This window comes from Oncorhynchus keta, unplaced genomic scaffold (genome assembly GCF_023373465.1).
Source record: "Oncorhynchus keta strain PuntledgeMale-10-30-2019 unplaced genomic scaffold, Oket_V2 Un_contig_269_pilon_pilon, whole genome shotgun sequence".
NCBI lineage: Eukaryota > Metazoa > Chordata > Actinopteri > Salmoniformes > Salmonidae > Oncorhynchus > Oncorhynchus keta.
Window position 1 is genome coordinate 116,822 of NW_026285285.1, and position 27,718 is coordinate 144,539.

Here is a 27,718-nt window from a genome sequence, read left to right on the forward strand (position 1 = left end):
CAGTCAGCCAGGACAAGCTGAATCATGTATTTAACCCCTCCACCCAGCCTACAGTCAGCCAGGACAAGCTGAATCATGTATTTTACCATGTCTAATAGACAAATGTTTTAAAATGTTTAGGAACGTTGTGCTGTACTGAACAGGCCCCAGCCAGGTATGAAGGTCTGTCTCACCTCGACCTCTGACAGCTTCCTGACCACCTCGACCTAGTCTCAAATCGAACCCTATCTAGCTGATTTTGGAACATGGCTGTGGGCACAGCCAAACAATGGATGCAATGGATTCGACCTCTGCTTTACTTCCTTACTGCAGGGCCAGTGGCAAACTTGCCAGAGTCAATTATTAGAAAGAGTCCATTTCTAGACTATAAAAGGTCAAATATACAAGTCTAAGTGTAATTTTATAATAACTGAATTGAAGTTGGCTTGAAAATGTTTTGAGTTTATCCAGCGACCGTTAGTGGTAGATGGTGGCATTCTGTCTCTGCACCACACTATCACAATGGGGGAGTCCAGAACGCTGATCTATCGGTAGTCTAAACTGTGGAACAAATTATTTTCGTAAATTAATGGAGGTGTTTTCAGTCTGAGAATCTCTCTTCTGGCACTAGAGTCCTGCATCAGGCAACAATAACAAAAAGTGTCGGTGGTCCTGGAATTAAGACAGAGCAAATCAGGGTAAATAAAAAATGGGGAATGTCACTTGACATGTGGATTGACGATTTTTGAAAAACAGGCACAGTGTGCTTTTGGTTTCTCTCCCACTAAAAACAGAAAGAAATCATTTTAAATAACAAACTGTCTGTATTTACCAGAGTGAAAGAGTGGTAGCCCCTCTATATAAAGTGAGTTTCTGAAACACGCAGTCCTTCTTTGCTGATGTACAGAAGAAACTGAATGAAAGAGTCCAGCGACTCCCTCACTGAATGAAAGAGTCCAGCGACTCCCTCACTGAATGAAAGAGTCCAGCGACTCCCTCACTGAATGAAAGAGTCCAGCGACTCCCTCACTGAATGAAAGAGTCCAGCGACTCCCTCACTGAATGAAAGAGTCCAGCGACTCCCTCACTGAATGAAAGAGTCCAGACTCCCTCACTGAATGAAAGACTCCCTCACTGAATGAAAGAGTCCAGCGACTCCCTCACTGAATGAAAGAGTCCAGCGACTCCCTCACTGAATGAAAGAGTCCAGCGACTCCCTCACTGAATGAAAGAGTCCAGCGACTCCCTCACTGAATGAAAGAGTCCAGCGACTCCCTCACTGAATGAAAGAGTCCAGCGACTCCCTCACTGAATGAAAGAGTCCAGCGACTCCCTCACTGAATGAAAGAGTCCAGCGACTCCCTCACTGAATGAGAGAGTCCAGCGACTCCCTCACTGAATGAAAGAGTCCAGCGACTCCCTCACTGAATGAAAGAGTCCAGCGACTCCCTCACTGAATGAAAGAGTCCAGCGACTCCCTCACTGAATGAAAGAGTCCAGCGACTCCCTCACTGAATGAAAGAGTCCAGCGACTCCCTCACTGAATGAAAGAGTCCAGCGACTCCCTCACTGAATGAAAGAGTCCAGCGACTCCCTCACTGAATGAAAGAGTCCAGCGACTCCCTCACTGAATGAAAGAGTCCAGCGACTCCCTCACTGAATGAAAGAGTCCAGCGACTCCCTCACTGAATGAAAGAGTCCAGCGACTCCCTCACTGAATGAAAGAGTCCAGCGACTCCCTCACTGAATGAAAGAGTCCAGCGACTCCCTCACTGAATGAAAGAGTCCAGCGACTCCTCACTGAATGAAAGAGTCCAGCGACTCCCTCACTGAATGAAAGAGTCCAGCGACTCCCTCACTGAATGAAAGAGTCCAGCGACTCCCTCACTGAATGAAAGAGTCCAGCGACTCCCTCACTGAATGAAAGAGTCCAGCGACTCCCTCACTGAATGAAAGAGTCCAGCGACTCCCTCACTGAATGAAAGAGTCCAGCGACTCCCTCACTGAATGAAAGAGTCCAGCGACTCCTCACTGAATGAAAGAGTCCAGCGACTCCCTCACTGAATGAAAGAGTCCAGCGACTCCCTCACTGAATGAAAGAGTCCAGCGACTCCCTCACTGAATGAAAGAGTCCAGCGACTCCCTCACTGAATGAAAGAGTCCAGCGACTCCCTCACTGAATGAAAGAGTCCAGCGACTCCCTCACTGAATGAAAGAGTCCAGCGACTCCCTCACTGAATGAAAGAGTCCAGCGACTCCCTCACTGAATGAAAGAGTCCAGCGACTCCCTCACTGAATGAAAGAGTCCAGCGACTCCCTCACTGAATGAAAGAGTCCAGCGACTCCCTCACTGAATGAAAGAGTCCAGCGACTCCCTCACTGAATGAAAGAGTCCAGCGACTCCCTCACTGAATGAAAGAGTCCAGCGACTCCCTCACTGAATGAAAGAGTCCAGCGACTCCCTCACTGAATGAAAGAGTCCAGCGACTCCCTCACTGAATGAAAGAGTCCAGCGACTCCCTCACTGAATGAAAGAGTCCAGCGACTCCCTCACTGAATGAAAGAGTCCAGCGACTCCCTCACTGAATGAAAGAGTCCAGCGACTCCCTCCTCACTGAATGAAAGAGTCCAGCGACTCCCTCACTGAATGAAAGAGTCCAGCGACTCCCTCACTGAATGAAAGAGTCCAGCGACTCCCTCACTGAATGAAAGAGTCCAGCGACTCCCTCACTGAATGAAAGAGTCCAGCGACTCCCTCACTGAATGAAAGAGTCCAGCGACTCCCTCACTGAATGAAAGAGTCCAGCGACTCCCTCACTGAATGAAAGAGTCCAGCGACTCCCTCACTGAATGAAAGAGTCCAGCGACTCCCTCACTGAATGAAAGAGTCCAGCGACTCCCTCACTGAATGAAAGAGTCCAGCGACTCCCTCACTGAATGAAAGAGTCCAGCGACTCCCTCACTGAATGAAAGAGTCCAGCGACTCCCTCACTGAATGAAAGAGTCCAGCGACTCCCTCACTGAATGAAAGAGTCCAGCGACTCCCTCACTGAATGAAAGAGTCCAGCGACTCCCTCACTGAATGAAAGAGTCCAGCGACTCCCTCACTGAATGAAAGAGTCCAGCGACTCCCTCACTGAATGAAAGAGTCCAGCGACTCCCTCACTGAATGAAAGAGTCCAGCGACTCCCTCACTGAATGAAAGAGTCCAGCGACTCCCTCACTGAATGAAAGAGTCCAGCGACTCCCTCACTGAATGAAAGAGTCCAGCGACTCCCCCTCACTGAATGAAAGAGTCCAGCGACTCCCTCATTCTTTGGATCAAAATAATTAAGTACCAACATGAAAAGGTCTTTCTGATAGTCTTGAATAAAGACATGTTTTGAATCAGAGTCAAGCTGCTCGTCACTGGGTGTGAGAGTGACTTATTTATGACATTATGGTTACAATGAAGAATGTAAACAAAATAGATGTGCATCAGATGTGTGTTGCGACTTCATTTCCTCTTTTTGTACTGAATTTTATCTCCAGCATCCCCCTGCCTCAGGGCCTCAAACGAAAGCACCATTTTGTTTCTCTCTGAATGAAAGAGTCCACACTCCCTCACTTTAAACATTTGGATAATAAAGCATTTAAAGCTGACATTGGTTGATTTTAATAGTTCTGGACAGCCAAATGTCTAACTCCACCCATACCTTTGATTTTTTAACATTCCTGAAGAAAGGCAGACTTATTATAACCTAATGAAAGGCCAACACCTATGAATGTTTAACCTTCTGAATCCAACGACTTGTACTGAAGATAGAGCCAGCGACTCTTAATGAGTTCAGAGAGCCGATCTGTTATCCAACCATTATTCTTATTAACCCTGCATTATTATTATATAAGACTCCCCTTAGATATTCTCTGAATAGGGTTTACATTTCTAAATCAATATCACAGACCAGATTTCCCCACTGGAATTTAGAATCGTCGACTATCACTCAAAAGAGTCCAGGGACTCCCTTTATTGATCTACCAGTATTTTCACTGAATAGAATCCAGCGCCCCTGTGCTGCCACTGAATTAAAGAGTAACCAGTTACTTTTACTACAATGGTTAAGAGTTGGACTTTTCATTGAATGTTCAATGAGTCCAGTTATTTGCCCACTGAATGGCGCTTTCTCGACCTCACTGAAGAAAATCAACGACTCCCTCAAATGAAAAGTTCAGACTCCCTTGTTTTGAAAGAGTCGACTCCCTCACTGAATGAAAGAAGCACTACAAACAACGCTCACTGAATGAAAGGTCTTTCAATAAAGTTATTTCTGAATTGTCACGCTTCAGCCACTGAATGAAAAATGATTTGTTTGTAAGTTCGATTCAAGCATTTAGCTAATGATGATAATCTTGTTATTGATCCAGCGACTTCTTACATATCAATGTTGGTTGCATTTACTCAGCGACTCAAATTGAAAATCCAGCCTTTTGTGTATGTCGTTAGCTGTATTACTTTGCTCATAAAGACGTCATGCAAACGTAAACAAAATTGTAAAATATACAATACTGTAGTTTTGTTACTGTTTTTATAAAGTAATATGCTGGACAGCCAAATGTCTTATTCTACATAGATTTTTATACATTATTAGCAGATTAATGAAACTGCAGGCCTAATCACCTATGTGTTTAACAATTAGCTATATGGTTTGGCATCATGCCAGATGCATGGTTCAGAGAGCCGATCTTTGTATTTATCCAACTTCAAATGTTTAATGTACAGCTACAGTATAATTATATGAACACTAAAGATATTATTTTCTGTATTTTGCAGTTTCATAAACGTTTCAATATATCACAGAAAAGTCACGCCTTGGGAGTATTTATTGAAGACTTAGTCCTCAGCTATCTGACAGTTTTGCATTGATCTGCCAGTATTTTCACTATAGAATAGCCCCTCTTAATGAGTTCCGAGAGCCGTGTCATACCAATTATTAATGGATTATCTACCATGGCAACCACTTGTTAGGAAACATTTTTAAATGATGTGTGTCATTTCTTTTTTTATCGAATACAATAATATATTTGTACCACTAGATGCTGTGTTTTTATTTACAGAAGTGATGACAGCTCGAGGCATTTTGTTTTTCACTAGCGTAGCAGGCTGTGAATTCTGCACAAAAAACGTTTGCACGATGAGCTATTAGCAGGACAATAGACTCTTCAACCTTTACAAGAGGATAGATAGTGTAATAGCTCGACTACTGTAGTCCCCCAACTTGGAATGTAATGAAGGACTCTAAAGGTTTACATTTCTAACTCCAAACAACATGCAACCGCACAAATGTCGGATCAAGCACATACTGTACAGTATTTATGCATTTGTTAATAAAATAATGATAAAAAAAACTCTTTCAAAATGCTGATGTTTTTTTCAACTATCAGCAGGACAATAGGGAAGACACTGAATGACAGAATATAATATGACGGAAGCCCACAAGCTGTGCTGCAGTACGACACGACTTTAATAAAGGAAGAACCGCTGAACTAGTAGTCCGGTTCTGATAATAATAACCTTAGTTGTGCTAGAGTTAAGTCCCAGAGCCATCCACCAAGCCAATAACGAGCATGATAAACTACACAACACACCATTCAGGAGGTCTCTAACACACAGATACTGGTTCAGACCATTCAGTGCTTTCAGGGTGTGTTCATTATCATGGTGACAACTGCACATAATACCTCAATGTAAATGTAGGCCTATTAATATACAACCTATTTAAATGCAGCTGTTTAGCCTGCACATCTTCTACGTGTCATTGCGTGCCTCGTGGTTTTTGCGTGCCTCGTGGTTTTTGCGTGCCTCGTGGTTTTTGCGTGCCTCGTGGTTTTTGCGTGCCTCGTGGTTTTTGCTACGGCGTATCAACTAACAGAAACAATACAGAGTATCAACTAACAGAAACAATACGGAATATCAACTAACAGAAACAATACGGAATATCAGCTAACAGAAACAATACGGAATATCAACTAACAGAAACAATACGGAATATCAGCTAACAGAAACAATACGGAATATCAACTAACAGAAACAAACGGAATATCAACTAACAGAAACAATACGGAATATCAGCTAATATCAACTAACAGAAACAATACGGAATATCAGCTAACAGAAACAATACGGAATATCAACTAACAGAAACAATACGGAATATCAACTAACAGAAACAATACGGAATATCAACTAACAGAAACAATACGGAATATCAACTAACAGAAACAATACGGAATATCTAACTAATATCAACTAACAGAAACAATACGGAATATCAGCTAACAGAAACAATACGGAATATCAACTAACAGAAACAATACGGAATATCAACTAACAGAAACAATACGGAATATCAACTAACAGAAACAATACGGAATATCAACTAACAGAAACGGAATATCAACTAACAGAAACAATACGGAATATCAACTAACAGAAACAATACGGAATATCAACTAACAGAAACAATACGGAATATCAACTAACAGAAACAATACGGAGTATCAGCTAACAGAAACAATACGGAATATCAACTAACAGAAACAATACGGAATATCAACTAACAGAAACAATACGGAATATCAACTAACAGAAACAATACGGAATATCAACTAACAGAAACAATACGGAATATCAACTAACAGAAACAATACGGAATATCAACTAACAGAAACAATACGGAATATCAACTAACAGAAACAATACGGAGTATCAGCTAACAGAAACAATACGGAATATCAACTAACAGAAACAATACGGAATATCAACTAACAGAAACAATACAATATCAACTAACAGAAACAATACGGAGTATCAACTAACAGAAACAATACGGAATATCAACTAACAGAAACAATACGGAATATCAGCTAACAGAAACAATACGGAATATCAACTAACAGAAACAATACGGAATATCAACTAACAGAAACAATACGGAATATCAGCTAACAGAAACAATACGGAATATCAGCTAACAGAAACAATACGGAATATCAACTAACAGAAACAATACGGAATATCAACTAACAGAAACAATACGGAATATCAACTAACAGAAACAATACAGAATATCAGCTAACAGAAACAATACGGAGTATCAACTAACAGAAACAATACGGAATATCAACTAACAGAAACAATACGGAATATCAGCTAACAGAAACAATACGGAATATCAACTAACAGAAACAATACGGAATATCAGCTAACAGAAACAATACGGAATATCAGCTAACAGAAACAATACGGAATATCAACTAACAGAAACAATACGGAATATCAACTAACAGAAACAATACGGAATATCAACTAACAGAAACAATACGGAATATCAACTAACAGAAACAATACGGAATATCAACTAACAGAAACAATACGGAATATCAGCTAACAGAAACAATACGGAATATCAACTAACAGAAACAATACGGAATATCAACTAACAGAAACAATACGGAATATCAACTAACAGAAACAATACGGAGTATCAGCTAACAGAAACAATACGGAATATCAACTAACAGAAACAATACGGAATATCAGCTAACAGAAACAATACGGAATATCAGCTAACAGAAACAATACGGAATATCTAACAGAAACAATACGGAATAACTAACAGAAACAATACGGAATATCAACTAACAGAAACAACTAACAGAAACAATACGTATCAGCTAATATCAACTAACAGAAACAATACGGAATATCAACTAACAGAAACAATACGGAATATCAGCTAACAGAAACAATACGAATATCAGCTAATATCAACTAACAGAAACAATACGGAATATCAGCTAACAGAAACAATACGGAATATCAACTAACAGAAACAATACGGAATATCAGCTAACAGAAACAATACGGAATATCAGCTAACAGTAACAATACGGAATATCAGCTAATATCAACTAACAGAAACAATACGGAATATCAACTAACAGAAACAATACGGAATATCAGCTAGAAACAATACAGGAACTCAACAGAAACAATACGGAATATCAGCTAACAGAAACAATACGGAATATCAACTAACAGAAACAATACGGAATATCAGCTAACAGAAACAATACGGAATATCAACTAACAGAAACAATACGGAATATCAACTAACAGAAACAATACGGAATATCAACTAACAGAAACAAACGAATATCAGCTAACAGAAACAATACGGAATATCAACTAACAGAAACAATATCAACTAACAGAAACAATACGGAATATCAACTAACAGAAACAATACGGAATATCAACTAACAGAAACAATACGGAATATCAACTAACAGAAACAATACGGAATATCAACTAACAGAAACAATACGGAATATCAACTAACAGAAACAATACGGAATATCAACTAACAGAAACAATACGGAATATCAACTAACAGAAACAATACGGAATATCAACTAACAGAAACAATACGGAATATCAGCTAACAGAAACAATACGGAATATCAACTAACAGAAACAATACGGAATATCAGCTAACAGAAACAATACGGAATATCAACTAACAGAAACAATACGGAATATCAACTAACAGAAACAATACGGAATATCAACTAACAGAAACAATACGGAATATCAACTAACAGAAACAATACGGAATATCAACTAACAGAAACAATACGGAATATCAACTAACAGAAACAATACGGAATATCAACTAACAGAAACAATACGGAATATCAACTAACAGAAACAATACGGAATATCAACTAACAGAAACAATACAGAAATATCAACTAACAGAAACAATATCAACTAACAGAAACAATACGGAATATCAGCTAACAGAAACAATACGGAATATCAGAAACTAACAGAAACAATAACGGAATATCAACTAACAGAAACAATACGGAATATCAACTAACAGAAACAATACGGAATATCAACTAACAGAAACAATACGGAATATCAACTAACAGAAACAATACGGAATATCAACTAACAGAAACAAACAATATCAACTAACAGAAACAATACGGAATATCAACTAACAGAAACAATACGGAATATCAACTAACAGAAACAATACGGAATATCAACTAACAGAAACAATACGGAATATCAACTAACAGAAACAATACGGAATATCAACTAACAGAAACAATACGGAATATCAACTAACAGAAACAATACGGAATATCAACTAACAGAAACAATACGGAATATCAACTAACAGAAACAATACGGAATATCAACTAACAGAAACAATACGGAATATCAACTAACAGAAACAATACGGAATATCAACTAACAGAAACAATATCGGAATATCAACTAACAGAAACAATACGGAATATCAGCTAACAGAAACAATACGGAATATCAACTAACAGAAACAATACGGAATATCAACTAACAGAAACAATACGGAATATCAACTAACAGAAACAATACGGAATATCAACTAACAGAAACAATACAGAATATCAACTAACAGAAACAATACGGAATATCAACTAACAGAAACAATACAGAATATCAACTAACAGAAACAATACGGAATATCAACTAACAGAAACAATACAGAATATCAACTAACAGAAACAATACGGAATATCAACTAACAGAAACAATACGGAATATCAACTAACAGAAACAATATCAGCTAACAGAAACAATACGGATATCAACTAACAGAAACAATACGGAATATCAGCTAACAGAAACAATACGGAATATCAACTAACAGAAACAATACGGAATATCAACTAACAGAAACAATATCAACTAACAGAAACAATACGGAATATCAACTAACAGAAACAATATCAACTAACAGAAACAATACGGAATATCAACTAACAGAAACAATACGGAATATCAACTAACAGAAACAATACGGAATATCAACTAACAGAAACAATACGGAATATCAACTAACAGAAACAATATCAACTAACAGAAACAATACGGAATATCAACTAACAGAAACAAACAATATCAACTAACAGAAACAATACGGAATATCAACTAACAGAAACACGGAATATCAACTAACAGAAACAATACGGAATATCAACTAACAGAAACAATCAACTAACAGAAACAATATCAACTAACAGAAACAATACGGAATATCAACTAACAGAAACAATACGGAATATCAACTAACAGAAACAATACGGAATATCAACTAACAGAAACAATACGGAATATCAACTAACAGAAACAATACGGAATATCAACTAACAGAAACAATACGGAATATCAACTAACAGAAACAAACAATATCAACTAACAGAAACAATACGGAATATCAACTAACAGAAACAATACGGAATATCAACTAACAGAAACAATACGGAATATCAACTAACAGAAACAATACGGAATATCAACTAACAGAAACAATACGGAATATCAACTAACAGAAACAATACGGAATATCAACTAACAGAAACAATACGGAGTATCAACTAACAGAAACAATACAATATCAACTAACAGAAACAATACAGATATCAACTAACAGAAACAATACGGAGTATCAACTAACAGAAACAATACGGAATATCAACTAACAGAAACAATAAGAGTATCAACTAACAGAAACAATACAATATCAACTAACAGAAACAAACGGAATATCAACTAACAGAAACAATACGGATATCAACTAACAGAAACAATACGGAATATCAACTAACAGAAACAATACGGAATATCAACTAACAGAAACAATACAGAATATCAACTAACAGAAACAATACAGAATATCAGCTAACAGAAACAATACGGAGTATCAACTAACAGAAACAATACGGAATATCAACTAACAGAAACAATACGGAATATCAGCTAACAGAAACAATACGGAATATCAACTAACAGAAACAATACAATATCAACTAACAGAAACAATACGGAATATCAGCTAACAGAAACAATACAGAATATCAACTAACAGAAACAATACGGAATATCAACTAACAGAAACAATACAGAATATCAACTAACAGAAACAATACGGAATATCAACTAACAGAAACAATACGGAGTATCAACTAACAGAAACAATACGGAATATCAACTAACAGAAACAATACGGAATATCAGCTAACAGAAACAATACAGAATATCAACTAACAGAAACAATACGGAATATCAACTAACAGAAACAATACGGAATATCAACTAACAGAAACAATACAGAATATCAACTAACAGAAACAATACGGAATATCAACTAACAGAAACAATACGGAATATCAGCTAACAGAAACAATACGGAGTATCAACTAACAGAAACAATACGGAATATCAACTAACAGAAACAATACGGAATATCAACTAACAGAAACAATACGGAGTATCAACTAACAGAAACAATACGGAATATCAACTAACAGAAACAATACGGAATATCAACTAACAGAAACAATACGGAATATCAACTAACAGAAACAATAATATCAATATCAACTAACAGAAACAATACAGAATATCAACTAACAGAAACAATACGGAATATCAACTAACAGAAACAATACGGAATATCAACTAACAGAAACAATACGGAATATCAGCTAACAGAAACAATACGGAATATCAACTAACAGAAACAATACGGAATATCAACTAACAGAAACAATACGGAATATCAACTAACAGAAACAATACGGAATATCAACTAACAGAAACAATACGGAATATCAACTAACAGAAACAATACGGAATATCAACTAACAGAAACAATACGGAATATCAACTAACAGAAACAATACGGAATATCAACTAACAGAAACAATACGGAATATCAGCTAACAGAAACAATACGGAATATCAACTAACAGAAACAATACGGAGTATCAGCTAACAGAAACAATACGGAATATCAACTAACAGAAACAATACGGAATATCAACTAACAGAAACAATACGGAATATCAACTAACAGAAACAATACGGAATATCAACTAACAGAAACAATACGGAATATCAGCTAACAGAAACAATACGGAATATCAACTAACAGAAACAATACGGAATATCAGCTAACAGAAACAATACGGAGTATCAACTAACAGAAACAATACGGAATATCAACTAACAGAAACAATACGGAATATCAGCTAACAGAAACAATACGGAATATCAACTAACAGAAACAATACGGAATATCAACTAACAGAAACAATACGGAATATCAACTAACAGAAACAATACGGAATATCAACTAACAGAAACAATACGGAATATCAGCTAACAGAAACAATACGGAATATCAACTAACAGAAACAATACGGAGTATCAACTAACAGAAACAATACGGAGTATCAACTAACAGAAACAATACGGAATATCAACTAACAGAAACAATACGGAATATCAACTAACAGAAACAATACGGAATATCAACTAACAGAAACAATACGGAATATCAACTAACAGAAACAATACGGAATATCAACTAACAGAAACAATACGGAATATCAACTAACAGAAACAATACGGAATATCAACTAACAGAAACAATACGGAATATCAACTAACAGAAACAATACAGATATCAACTAACAGAAACAATACGGAATATCAGCTAACAGAAACAATACAATATCAACTAACAGAAACAATACAAATATCAACTAACAGAAACAATACGGAATATCAGCTAACAGAAACAATACGGAATATCAACTAACAGAAACAATACAGAGTATCAACTAACAGAAACAATACGGAATATCAACTAACAGAAACAATACGGAGTATCAACTAACAGAAACAATACGGAATATCAACTAACAGAAACAATACGGAATATCAGCTAACAGAAACAATACGGAATATCAACTAACAGAAACAAATATCAACTAACAGAAACAATATCAACTAACAGAAACAATACGGAATATCAACTAACAGAAACAATACAGAGTATCAACTAACAGAAACAATACGGAATATCAACTAACAGAAACAATACGGAATATCAACTAACAGAAACAATACGGAATATCAACTAACAGAAACAATACGGAATATCAACTAACAGAAACAATACGGAATATCAACTAACAGAAGAAAATATCAACTAACAGAAACAATACGGAATATCAACTAACAGAAACAATACGGAATATCAACTAACAGAAACAATACGGAATATCAACTAACAGAAACAAACAATATCAACTAACAGAAACAATACGGAATATCAACTAACAGAAACAATACGGAATATCAACTAACAGAAACAATACGGAATATCAACTAACAGAAACAATACGGAATATCAACTAACAGAAACAATACGGAATATCAACTAACAGAAACAAACAATATCAACTAACAGAAACAATACGGAATATCAACTAACAGAAACAATACGGAATATCAACTAACAGAAACAATACGGAATATCAACTAACAGAAACAATACGGAATATCAACTAACAGAAACAAACGGAATATCAACTAACAGAAACAATACGGATATCAACTAACAGAAACAATACGGAATATCAACTAACAGAAACAATAACAGAAACGGAATATCAACTAACAGAAACAAACGGAATATCAACTAACAGAAACAATACGGAATATCAACTAACAGAAACAAACGGAATATCAACTAACAGAAACAATACGGAATATCAACTAACAGAAACAATACAGAAACAATATCAACTAACAGAAACAAACAATATCAACTAACAGAAACACGGAGTATCAACTAACAGAAACAATATCAACTAACAGAAACAATACGGAATATCAACTAACAGAAACAATACAATATCAACTAACAGAAACAATACGGAATATCAACTAACAGAAACAATACAGAATATCAACTAACAGAAACAATACGGAATATCAACTAACAGAAACAAACGGAATATCAACTAACAGAAACAATACGGAATATCAACTAACAGAAACAAACGGAATATCAACTAACAGAAACAATACAGAATATCAACTAACAGAAACAATACAGAATATCAACTAACAGAAACAATAACGGAATATCAACTAACAGAAACACGGATATCAACTAACAGAAACAATACGGAATATCAACTAACAGAAACAATACGGAATATCAACTAACAGAAACAATACGGAGTATCAACTAACAGAAACAATACGGAATATCAACTAACAGAAACAATACGGAATATCAACTAACAGAAACAATACGGAATATCAACTAACAGAAACAATACGGAATATCAACTAACAGAAACAATACGGAATATCAACTAACAGAAACAATACGGAATATCAACTAACAGAAACAAACAATATCAGCTAACAGAAACAATATCAACTAACAGAAACAATATCAACTAACAGAAACAATACAGAATATCAACTAACAGAAACAATACGGAATATCAACTAACAGAAACAATACGGAATATCAGCTAACAGAAACAATACGGAATATCAACTAACAGAAACAATACGGAATATCAACTAACAGAAACAATACGGAATATCAACTAACAGAAACAATACGGAATATCAACTAACAGAAACAAACGGAATATCAACTAACAGAAACAAACAATATCAGCTAACAGAAACAAACGGAATATCAACTAACAGAAACAATATCAACTAACAGAAACAATATCGGAATATCAACTAACAGAAACAATATCAGAAACAATATCAACTAACAGAAACAATATCAACTAACAGAAACAATATCGGAATATCAACTAACAGAAACAAAACAATATCAACTAACAGAAACAATACGGAATATCAACTAACAGAAACAATACGGAATATCAACTAACAGAAACAATACGGAATATCAACTAACAGAAACAATACGGAATATCAACTAACAGAAACAATACGGAATATCAACTAACAGAAACAATACGGAATATCAACTAACAGAAACAATACGGAATATCAACTAACAGAAACAATACGGAATATCAACTAACAGAAACAATACGGAATATCAACTAACAGAACAACAATACGGAATATCAACTAACAGAAACAATACGGAATATCAACTAACAGAAACAATACGGAATATCAACTAACAGAAACAATACGGAATATCAACTAACAGAAACAATACGGAATATCAACTAACAGAAACAATACAGAATATCAACTAACAGAAACAATACGGAATATCAACTAACAGAAACAATACGGAATATCAACTAACAGAAACAATACGGAATATCAACTAACAGAAACAATACAGAATATCAACTAACAGAAACAATACGGAATATCAACTAACAGAAACAATACGGAATATCAACTAACAGAAACAATACAGAATATCAACTAACAGAAACAATACGGAGTATCAACTAACAGAAACAATACGGAATATCAACTAACAGAAACAATACAGAATATCAACTAACAGAAACAATACGGAATATCAACTAACAGAAACAATACGGAATATCAACTAACAGAAACAATACGGAATATCAACTAACAGAAACAATACAGAGTATCAACTAACAGAAACAATACGGAATATCAACTAACAGAAACAATACGGAATATCAACTAACAGAAACAATACGGAATATCAACTAACAGAAACAATACGGAATATCAACTAACAGAAACAATACGGAATATCAACTAACAGAAACAATACGGAATATCAACTAACAGAAACAATACGGAATATCAACTAACAGAAACAATACGGAATATCAACTAACAGAAACAATACGGAATATCAACTAACAGAAACAATACGGAATATCAACTAACAGAAACAATACGGAGTATCAACTAACAGAAACAATACGGAATATCAACTAACAGAAACAATACGGAGTATCAACTAACAGAAACAATACGGAATATCAACTAACAGAAACAATACGGAGTATCACTAACAGAAACAATACGGAATATCAACTAACAGAAACAATACGGAATATCAACTAACAGAAACAATACGGAATATCAACTAATATCAACTAACAGAAACAATACGGAATATCAACTAACAGAAACAATACGGAATATCAACTAACAGAAACAATACGGAATATCAACTAACAGAAACAATACGGAATATCAACTAACAGAAACAATACGAATATCAACTAACAGAAACAATACGGAATATCAACTAACAGAAACAAACAATATCAGCTAACAGAAACAATACGGAGTATCAACTAACAGAAACAATACGGAATATCAACTAACAGAAACAATACGGAATATCAACTAACAGAAACAATACGGAATATCAACTAACAGAAACAATACGGAGTATCAACTAACAGAAACAATACGGAATATCAACTAACAGAAACAATACGGAATATCAACTAACAGAAACAATACGGAATATCAACTAACAGAAACAATACGGAATATCAACTAACAGAAACAATACGGAATATCAACTAACAGAAACAATACGGAGTATCAACTAACAGAAACAATACGGAATATCAACTAACAGAAACAATACGGAATATCAACTAACAGAAACAATACAGAATATCAGCTAATATCAACTAACAGAAACAATACGGAATATCAACTAACAGAAACAATACGGAATATCAACTAACAGAAACAATAATATCAACTAACAGAAACAATACGGAGTATCAACTAACAGAAACAATACGGAATATCAGCTAACAGAAACAATACGGAATATCAACTAACAGAAACAATACGGAATATCAACTAACAGAAACAATACGGAATATCAACTAACAGAAACAATACGGAATATCAACTAACAGAAACAATACGGAATATCAACTAACAGAAACAATACGGAGTATCAACTAACAGAAACAATACGGAATATCAACTAACAGAAACAATACGGAATATCAACTAACAGAAACAATACGGAATATCAACTAACAGAAACAATACGGAATATCAACTAACAGAAACAATACGGAATATCAACTAACAGAAACAATACAGATCAGCTAATATCAACTAACAGAAACAATACGGAATATCAACTAACAGAAACAATACGGAATATCAACTAACAGAAACAATACGGAATATCAACTAACAGAAACAATACGGAATATCAACTAACAGAAACAATACATCAATAACAGAAACTAATATCAACTAACAGAAACAATACGGAATATCAGCTAACAGAAACAATACAGAATATCAACTAACAGAAACAATACGGAATATCAACTAACAGAAACAAACATATCAACTAACAGAAACAATATCAGCTAACAGAAACAATACGGAATATCAACTAACAGAAACAATACGGAATATCAACTAACAGAAACAATACGGAATATCAGCTAACAGAAACAATACAGAGTATCAACTAACAGAAACAATACGGAATATCAACTAACAGAAACAATACGGAATATCAACTAACAGAAACAATACGGAATATCAACTAACAGAAACAATACGGAATATCAACTAACAGAAACAATACGGAATACGGAATATCAACTAACAGAAACAATACAGAGTATCAACTAACAGAAACAATACGGAATATCAACTAACAGAAACAATACGGAATATCAACTAACAGAAACAATACGGAATATCAACTAACAGAAACAATACGGAATATCAACTAACAGAAACAATACGGAATATCAGCTAACAGAAACAATACGGAATATCAACTAACAGAAACAATACGGAATATCAACTAACAGAAACAATACGGAATATCAACTAACAGAAACAATACGGAATATCAACTAACAGAAACAATACGGAATATCAGCTAACAGAAACAATACGGAATATCAACTAACAGAAACAATACGGAATATCAACTAACAGAAACAATACGGAATATCAACTAACAGAAACAATACGGAATATCAACTAACAGAAACAATACGGAATATCAACTAACAGAAACAATACGGAATATCAGCTAACAGAAACAATACGGAGTATCAACTAACAGAAACAATACGGAATATCAACTAACAGAAACAATACGGAATATCAACTAACAGAAACAATACGGAATATCAACTAACAGAAACAATACGGAATATCAACTAACAGAAACAATACGGAATATCAACTAACAGAAACAATACAGAATATCAACTAACAGAAACAATAATATCAACTAACAGAAACAATACGGAATATCAACTAACAGAAACAATACGGAATATCAACTAACAGAAACAATACGGAATATCAACTAACAGAAACAATACGGAATATCAACTAACAGAAACAATACGGAATATCAACTAACAGAAACAATACGGAATATCAACTAACAGAAACAATACGGAATATCAACTAACAGAAACAATACGGAATATCAACTAACAGAAACAATACGGAATATCAACTAACAGAAACAATACGGAATATCAACTAACAGAAACAATACGGAATATCAACTAACAGAAACAATACGAATATCATCAGAAACTACAATATCAACTAACAGAAACAATACGGAATATCAACTAACAGAAACAATACGGAATATCAACTAACAGAAACAATACGGAATATCAACTAACAGAAACAATACAGAATAACTAACAGCAATAATATCAACTAACAGAAACAATACAGAATATCAACTAACAGAAACAATACGGAATATCAACTAACAGAAACAATACGGAATATCAACTAACAGAAACAATACGGAATATCAACTAACAGAAACAATACGGAATATCAGCTAACAGAAACAATACGGAATATCAACTAACAGAAACAATACGGAATATCAACTAACAGAAACAATACGGAATATCAACTAACAGAAACAATACGGAATATCAACTAACAGAAACAAACAATATCAACTAACAGAAACAATACGGAATATCAACTAACAGAAACAATACGGAATATCAACTAACAGAAACAATACGGAATATCAACTAACAGAAACAATACGGAATATCAACTAACAGAAACAATACGGAATATCAACTAACAGAAACAATACGGAATATCAATATCAACTAACAGAAACAATACGGAATATCAACTAACAGAAACAATACGGAATATCAACTAACAGAAACAATACGGAATATCAACTACGGAATATCAACTAACAGAAACAATACGGAATATCAACTAACAGAAACAATACGGAATATCAACTAACAGAAACAATACGGAATATCAGCTAACAGAAACAATACGGAATATCAACTAACAGAAACAATACGGAATATCAACTAACAGAAACAATACGGAATATCAGCTAACAGAAACAATACGGAATATCAACTAACAGAAACAATACGGAATATCAACTAACAGAAACAATACGGAATATCAACTAACAGAAACAATACGGAATATCAACTAACAGAAACAATACGGAATATCAACTAACAGAAACAATACGGAATATCAACTAACAGAAACAATACGGAATATCAGCTAACAGAAACAATACGGAATATCAGCTAACAGAAACAATACGGAATATCAACTAACAGAAACAATACGGAATATCAACTAACAGAAACAATACGGAGTATCAACTAACAGAAACAATACGGAATATCAACTAACAGAAACAATACGGAGTATCAGCTAACAGAAACAATACGGAATATCAGCTAACAGAAACAATACGGAATATCAACTAACAGAAACAATACGGAATATCAACTAACAGAAACAATACGGAATATCAACTAACAGAAACAATACGGAATATCAACTAACAGAAACAATACGGAATATCAACTAACAGAAACAATACGGAATATCAACTAACAGAAACAATACGGAATATCAACTAACAGAAACAATACGGAATATCAACTAACAGAAACAATACGGAATATCAACTAACAGAAACAATACGGAATATCAACTAACAGAAACAATACGGAATATCAGCTAATATCAACTAACAGAAACAATACGGAATATCAGCTAACAGAAACAATACGGAATATCAACTAACAGAAACAATACGGAGTATCAACTAACAGAAACAATACGGAATATCAACTAACAGAAACAATACGGAGTATCAACTAACAGAAACATACTAATGCAGGGATTTCTATATTCATTAAAACAATAAGCATGGAGGAAGTTGAATCCATTGTTTCCTTCCGTGTTTTAAAACGGTTAGAAAATGAGCTGGATTGAACAGATAGGCCAGTCTCACCTCAACCTCTGACAGCTTCCTGGCCACCTCTATCTTCTCCTGCAGGACCCTCCTCAGGGACTCTTTGGCAGTAATCTCATAGTTGTACTTGTCTTCCTGCAGAGTTACCAGCTCGTTACGCATACCGTTCTCTGTTTGGTTCTGAAGAGAAAGAGAGGGAGAGAGAAAAAGACGTCCCCTCAAAACAACTCCTAACCAAATACATGACAAAATATTTGTAAATGTTCTTACTTTAGAGTAGGACTGCAGCTGGTTGCCCATCACCTCTAGTCTGGAGAGAAGCCGGTCCTCATCTATCAGAGCCTAGAAGAGAGCGAGAGAGAGAAAGGTCAGTACACCATAACCGAACCATAAACACCATAACCAGAAGTACAGAGAGAAGGGGGGGCTTGTATTGGGTACATTCTAAATGTCTTGATTCCAGGCAAAATTAGGCAAAATTATTGAATTCTTTATCGAGTTTACCTCTTGGAAAAAATGTGTTGTGGTATTGTGTAGAAATACATGACTTTACAATTAAAATGACTGAACATTGAATTCAGTGTGTTGTTTTGGACATTGTCTATATGTAAGAGAACATTGAACCTTTAACCTGTCTTCTCTTGAGATTAAGGCCCAGTGCAGTCAAAGATGTGATTTTCCTGTGTTTTACATACACTACATGGCCAAAGGTATGTGGACACGTGCTCGTCGAACATCTCATTCCAAAATCATGGCCATTACTATTTAGTTGGTCTCTCCTTTGCTTCTATAACAGCCTCCACTCTTCTGGGAAGGCTTTCCACTAAATGTAGGAACATTGCTGCTATAACAGCCTCTACTCTTCTGGGAAGGCTTTCCACTAGATGTTGGAACATTGCTGCTATAACAGCCTCCACTCTTCTGGGAAGGCTTTCCACTAGATGTTGGAACATTGCTGCAGGGACTTGCTTCCGTTCAGCCACAAGAGCATTAGGGAGGTCAGGCACTGATGTTGGACGATTAGGCATGGCTCGCAGTCGGCGTTCCAATTCATCCCAAAGGTGTTCGATGGGGTTGAGGTCAGGGCTCTGTGCAGGTCAGTCAAGTTCTTCCACATCGATCTCGATACCATTTCTGTATGGACCTCGTTTTGTCATGCTGAAACAGGAATGGGCCTTCCCCAAACTGATGCCACAATGTTGGAAGCACAGAATCATATAGAATGTCATTGTATGCTGTAGCTTTAAGATTTCCCTAAACTGGAAGGGGCCTAGCCTGAACCATGAAAAACAGCCATAGACCATTATTCCTCCTCCACCAAACATTATAGTTGGCACTATGCATTCGGACAGGTAGTGTTCTGCTGGCATCCGCCAAACCCAGTTTTCGTCCATCAGGACTGCCAGATGGTGAAGAGTGATTCGTCACTCCAGAGAATGCGTTTCCACTGCTCCAGAGTCCAATGGCGGCGAGCTTTACAACATTCCAGCCGACGCTTGACATTGCGCATGGTGATCTTAGGCTTGTGTGCGGCTATTCTGCTATGGAGGGTATCCGGGAGGATGCTGTTAATGTGAGCCATGACCAGCCTTTCAAAGCACTTCATGGCTACCGAAGTGAGTACTACGGATCGGTAGTCATATAGGCAGGTTACACCTTCGCTTCCTTGGGCACAGGGACTATGGTGGTCTGCTTGAAGCATATAGGCATTACAGACTCAGTATGTCAGTGAAGACACTTGCCAGTTGGTCAGTGCAAGCTTTGAGTCCACGTCCTGGTAATCCATCTGGCCCCGCGGCCTTGTGAATGTTGACCTGTTTAAAGGTCTTACTCACATTGGCTACCGAGAGTGTTATCACACAGTCATCCGGGAACGCCTGGTGCTCTCATGCATATTTCAGTGTTACCTCGCCTCGATGCGAGCATAGAAATGACTTAGCTTGTCTGGTTGGCTCCTGTCACTGGGCAGCTCTCGGCTGTGCTTCCATTTGTAGTCTAATGGTTTGCAGGCCCTGCCACATCTGACGAGCGTCAGAGCTGGTGTAGCATGATTCGATCTTAGTCCTGTGTTGACGTTTTGCTTGTTTGCTGGGTCGTCTGAGGGCATAGCAGGATTTCTTATAAGCTTCCGGGTTAGAGTCCCACTCCTTGAAAGTGGCAGCTCAAGCCTTTAGCTCAGTAAGGATGTTGCCTGTAATCCATGGCTTCTGGTTGGGTTATGTACGTACAGTCACTGTGGGGACGACGTCCTCAATGCACTTATTGATAAAGCCAGTGACTGATGTGGTGTACTCCACAATTCCATCGGAAGAATCCCGGAACATATTCCAGTCTGTGATAGCAAAACAGTCCTGTAGTTTAGCATCTGCTTCATCTGACCACTTCACTTTTATTGAGCGAGTCACTGGTGCTTCCTGCTTTAGTTTTCGCTGGTAAGCAGGAATCAGGAGGATAGAATTATGGTCAGATTTACCAAATGGAGGGCGAGGGAGAGCTTTGTACGCGTCTCTGTGTGTGGAGTATAGGTGGTCTCGAATTTTTTTCCCTCTGGTTGCACATTTAACATGCCGACAGAAATTTGGTTTCACTGATTTGAGTTTCCCTGCATTAAAGTCCCAGAACACTAGGAGCTCCGCCTCTGGGTGAGCGTTTTCCTGTTTGCTTATGGTGGAATACAGCTCATTCAATGCTATCTAAGTGCCAGCCTCTGACTGTGATGGTATGTAAAAAGCTACGAAAAATACAGATAAACGCTCTAGGTATGGTGTGGTCTACAGCTCATCATGAGATACTCTACCTCAGGCGAGCAAAACCTTGAGACTTCCTTAGATACCGTGCACCAGCTGTTTTTTACAAATATACATAGGCCCCCGCCCCGTGTCTTACCAGAAGCTGCTGTTGTGTCCTGCCGATAGAGTGTATAACATAGGCCCCCGCCCTGTGTCTTACCAGAAGCTGCTGTTCTGTCCTGCCGACAGAGTGTATAACCCGACAGCTGTATGTTCTTAATGTCGTCGTTCAGCAACGAATCGGTGAAACATAAGATATTACAGTTAATGTCCCGTTGATAGGATATACGGGCTTTCAGTTCGTCCCATTTGTTGTCTAGCGATTGAACATTAGCTATGAGAACTCGTTGTCTTATCCTCACAAGGCATCCTGATCTCTTTCCCGCGAAACCTACGTTTCCTTTTCCAGCGAATCACGGGGATCTGGGCCTGGTGTCCGTAGTCCGACTCATCGAAGAAAAACTCCTCGTCCAATTTGAGGTGAGTAATCCCAGTTCTGATGTCCAGACGCTCTTTTCGGTCATAAGTGACGGTAGCAGCAATATTATGTATGATTTAGCCACGTCAGAAATCAATTAGGAAAAGAGGATGTAGACGTGTCAGAAAACAAAGGATTTCTACTCATCGTTACCACTTTCATTACATGGGTCGTACAAATTCAAGCAAATCATGCTCTCCTCTGTGTAAGGAAATGCAACTGCGTTTTACAAAGCAGTAAAAGGTTACAACACAGGGCTGGTTAGAACACAGGGCTGGATACAACACAGGGCTGGTTACAACACAGGGCTGGATACAACACAGGGCTGGATACAACACAGGGCTGGTTAGAACACAGGGCTGAGGGCTGGATACAACACAGGGCTGGTTATAACACAGGGCTGGTTACAACACAGGGCTGGTTACAACACAGGGCTGAGGGCTGGATACAACACAGGGCTGGTTACAACACAGGGCTGGTTACAACACAGGGCTGGATACAACACAGGGCTGGTTACAACACAGGGCTGGTTACAACACAGGGCTGGATACAACACAGGGCTGGATACAACACAGGGCTGGATACAACACAGGGCTGGATACAACACAGGGCTGGGTACAACACAGGGCTGAGGGCTGGATACAACACAGGGCTGGTTACAACACAGGGCTGGTTACAACACAGGGCTGGATACAACACAGGGCTGGATACAACACAGGGCTGGATACAACACAGGGCTGGATACAACACAGGGCTGGTTACAACACAGGGCTGGTTACAACACAGGGCTGGTTACAACACAGGGCTGGATACAACACAGGGCTGGTTACAACACAGGGCTGGTTACAACACAGGGCTGGTTACAACACAGGGCTGGATACAACACAGGGCTGGTTACAACACAGGGCTGGATACAACACAGGGCTGGTTACAACACAGGGCTGGTTACAACACAGGGCTGGATACAACACAGGGCTGGTTACAACACAGGGCTGGATACAACACAGGGCTGGATACAACACAGGGCTGGTTACAACACAGGGCTGGTTACAACACAGGGCTGGATACAACACAGGGCTGGATACAACACAGGGCTGGATACAACACAGGGCTGGTTACAACACAGGGCTGGTTACAACACAGGGCTGGATACAACACAGGGCTGGATACAACACAGGGCTGGTTACAACACAGGGCTGGTTACAACACACACTCAGGACCACATACTGGAGTCAGTGGTTACAACACAGGGCTGGATACAACACAGGGCTGGATACAACACAGGGCTGGTTACAACACACACTCAGGACCACATACTGGAGTCAGTGGTTACGTCCTATTCCACCAACTTCCTGTGTTGCACCCCTCTAATCTATTAGTTCATTCATCTCACCATTTTAACCTGTCAATAACATCTTACCCAAAATACTGTGTATCTGTCTGAAGCCTCCTGTGTGGTGACCAGTAGGGTTAGGGTGGTAGTGTATAGTAACTACCTGCTCTCTGAAGCCTCCTGTGTGGTGACCAGTAGGGTTAGGGTGGTAGTGTATAGTAACTACCTGCTCTCTGAAGCCTCCTGTGTGGTGACCAGTAGGGTTAGGGTGGTAGTGTATAGTAACTACCTGCTCTCTGAAGCCTCCTGTGTGGTGACCAGTAGGGTTAGGGTGGTAGTGTATAGTAACTACCTGCCAGCTGCTCTCTGAAGCCTCCTGTGTGGTGACCAGTAGGGTTAGGGTGGTAGTGTATAGTAACTACCTGCCAGCTGCTCTCTGAAGCCTCCTGTGTGGTGACCAGTAGGGTTAGGGTGGTAGTGTATAGTAACTACCTGCTCTCTGAAGCCTCCTGTGTGGTGACCAGTAGGGTTAGGGTGGTAGTGTATAGTAACTACCTGCCAGCTGCTCTCTGAAGCCTCCTGTGTGGTGACCAGTAGGGTTAGGGTGGTAGTGTATAGTAACTACCTGCTCTCTGAAGCCTCCTGTGTGGTGGCCAGTAGGGTTAGGGTGGTAGTGTATAGTAACTACCTGCTCTCTGAAGCCTCCTGTGTGGTGACCAGTAGGGTTAGGGTGGTAGTGTATAGTAACTACCTGCTCTCTGAAGCCTCCTGTGTGGTGACCAGTAGGGTTAAGGTGGTAGTGTATAGTAACTACCTGCCAGCTGCTCTCTGAAGCCTCCTGTGTGGTGGCCAGTAGGCACTGCAACGTTGCCAACTTCTGTTCCAACATCTGCTCCCTGTGTAGGGCCTCCTGCCGTGGGGAGGGAGGGGCGAGGGAGAGAGAGCGACAGGAGAGGAAGGGAGAGCGATAGGAGAGGAAGGGAGAGCGATAGGAGAGGAAGGGCGAGAGAGCAGAGAGAACGAGGGGGAGAAGAGAGAAAGGAGAGAAGGAGACCGGGAGAGAAAGGGAGAGCGGGGAGAGCGAGTGGAGAGAGGAGAGGGAAGGAGGGAGAGAGGAGCGGGAGGGAGGGGAGTGGGAAGGAGGGGGGAGAGAAAAGTGCAATGGGGGAGAAGAGCGGGAGAGAAGGGAAAGGAGAGGGAGAGAGAAGGGAGAGCAGAGTGAGAGAGAAGGGAGAGCAAGAGGGAGGGGCGAGGGAAAGAGGTTTGGCGTGGGGAAGAGGTTGGGGGAGCGGGGAAGAGAGAGAGAGGGGAAGAAAAAGACAGGGGACGGGCCGAGGGGAGAGCGGGGCGAGAGTGAGGGAGAAGGGAGAGCAAGAGGGAGGGGCGTGGGGAAGAGGTTGGGGGAGCGGGGAAGAGAGAGAGAGGGGAAGAAAAAGAGAGGGGACGGGCCGAGGGGAGAGCGGGGCGAGAGGGAGGGAGGGAGGCGAGGTAAAGAAACTATTAAAACCTACCCAAACCAGAAACTGTGGATAGATGGCAACATTCATGCAAAACAAAGCGAGAACCATCGCATTTAACCGTGGCAAGGTGACTGGTAATATGGTTGAATACAAACAGTGTTGTTATTCCCTTCTGTAAGGCAATCAAACAGGAAAAATATCAGTACAGAGACAAAGTGGAGTCGCAATTCAATGGCTCAGACACAAGACATATGTGACAGGGACTCCAGACAGTCACGGATTATAAAAGGAAAACCAGCCACATCACGGACACCGACGTCTTGCTTCCGGACAAACCAAAAACACCTTCACCCGCTTTGAGGATAACACAGTGCCACCGACGCGGTCCACTCCCGAGGACTGTGGGATCTCGTTCTCCATGGCCGAAGTGAGTAAGACATTTAAGAGTGTTAAGGCCAAGACGGCATCCCTAGCAGCGTCCTCAGAGCATGCGCAGACCAGCTGGCTGGAGTGTTTACAGACATATTCAATCGCTCCCTATGCCAGTCTGCTGTTCCCACTTGCTTCAAGATGGCCACCATTGTTCCTGTACCCAAGAAAGCAAAGGCACCTGAACTAAATCACTAAAGCCCCGTAGCACTCACTTCTGTCATCATGAAGTTCTTTGAGAGGCTAGTCAAGGATCATATCACCTTCACCTTACCTGACACCCTAGACCCACTTTTGGTTGCATACCACCCCAATAAGTCCACAGACGATGCAATCGCCATCACACTGCCCTATCCCATCTGGACAAGAGGAATACCTACATCAAAACACTGTTCATTGACTATAGCTCAGCATTCAACACCATAGTACCCTCTAGTCACTTTAATAGTGTTTACATACTGCTTTACTCATCTCATCAAATCAAATCAAATCAAATTTTATTTGTCACATACACATGGTTAGCAGATGTTAAATGCGAGTGTAGCGAAATGCTTGTGCTTCTAGTTCCGACAATGCAGTGATAACCAACAAGTAATCTAACTAACAATTCCAAAACTACTGTCTTATACACAGTGTAAGGGGATAAGGAACATGTACATAAGGATATATGAATGAGTGATGGTACAGAGCAGCATACAGTAGATGGTATCGAGTACAGTATATACATATGAGATGAGTGTGTAGACAAAGTAAACAAAGTGGCATAGTTAAAGTGGCTAGTGATACATGTGTTACATAAGGATGCAGTCGATGATGTAGAGTACAGTATATACATATGCATATGAGATGAATAATGTAGGGTAAGTAACATTATATAAGGTAGCATTGTTTAAAGTGGCTAGTGATATATTTACATAATTCCCATCAATTCACATTATTAAAATGGCTGGAGTTGGGTCAGTGTCAATGACAGTGTGTTGGCAGCAGCCACTCAATATTAGTGGTGTCTGTTTAACAGTCTGATGGCCTTGAGATAGAAGCTGTTTTTCAGTCTCTCGGTCCCAGCTTTGATGCACCTGTACTGACCTCGCCTTCTGGATGAT

General features: G+C 38.4%; 1 pseudogene; it reads right to left on the reverse strand.

The window, feature by feature from the left end:
* The window catches only part of LOC118379948 (sarcolemmal membrane-associated protein-like), a 144,601-nt pseudogene that overhangs the window by 42,145 nt on the left and 74,738 nt on the right, over positions 1–27,718 (reverse strand).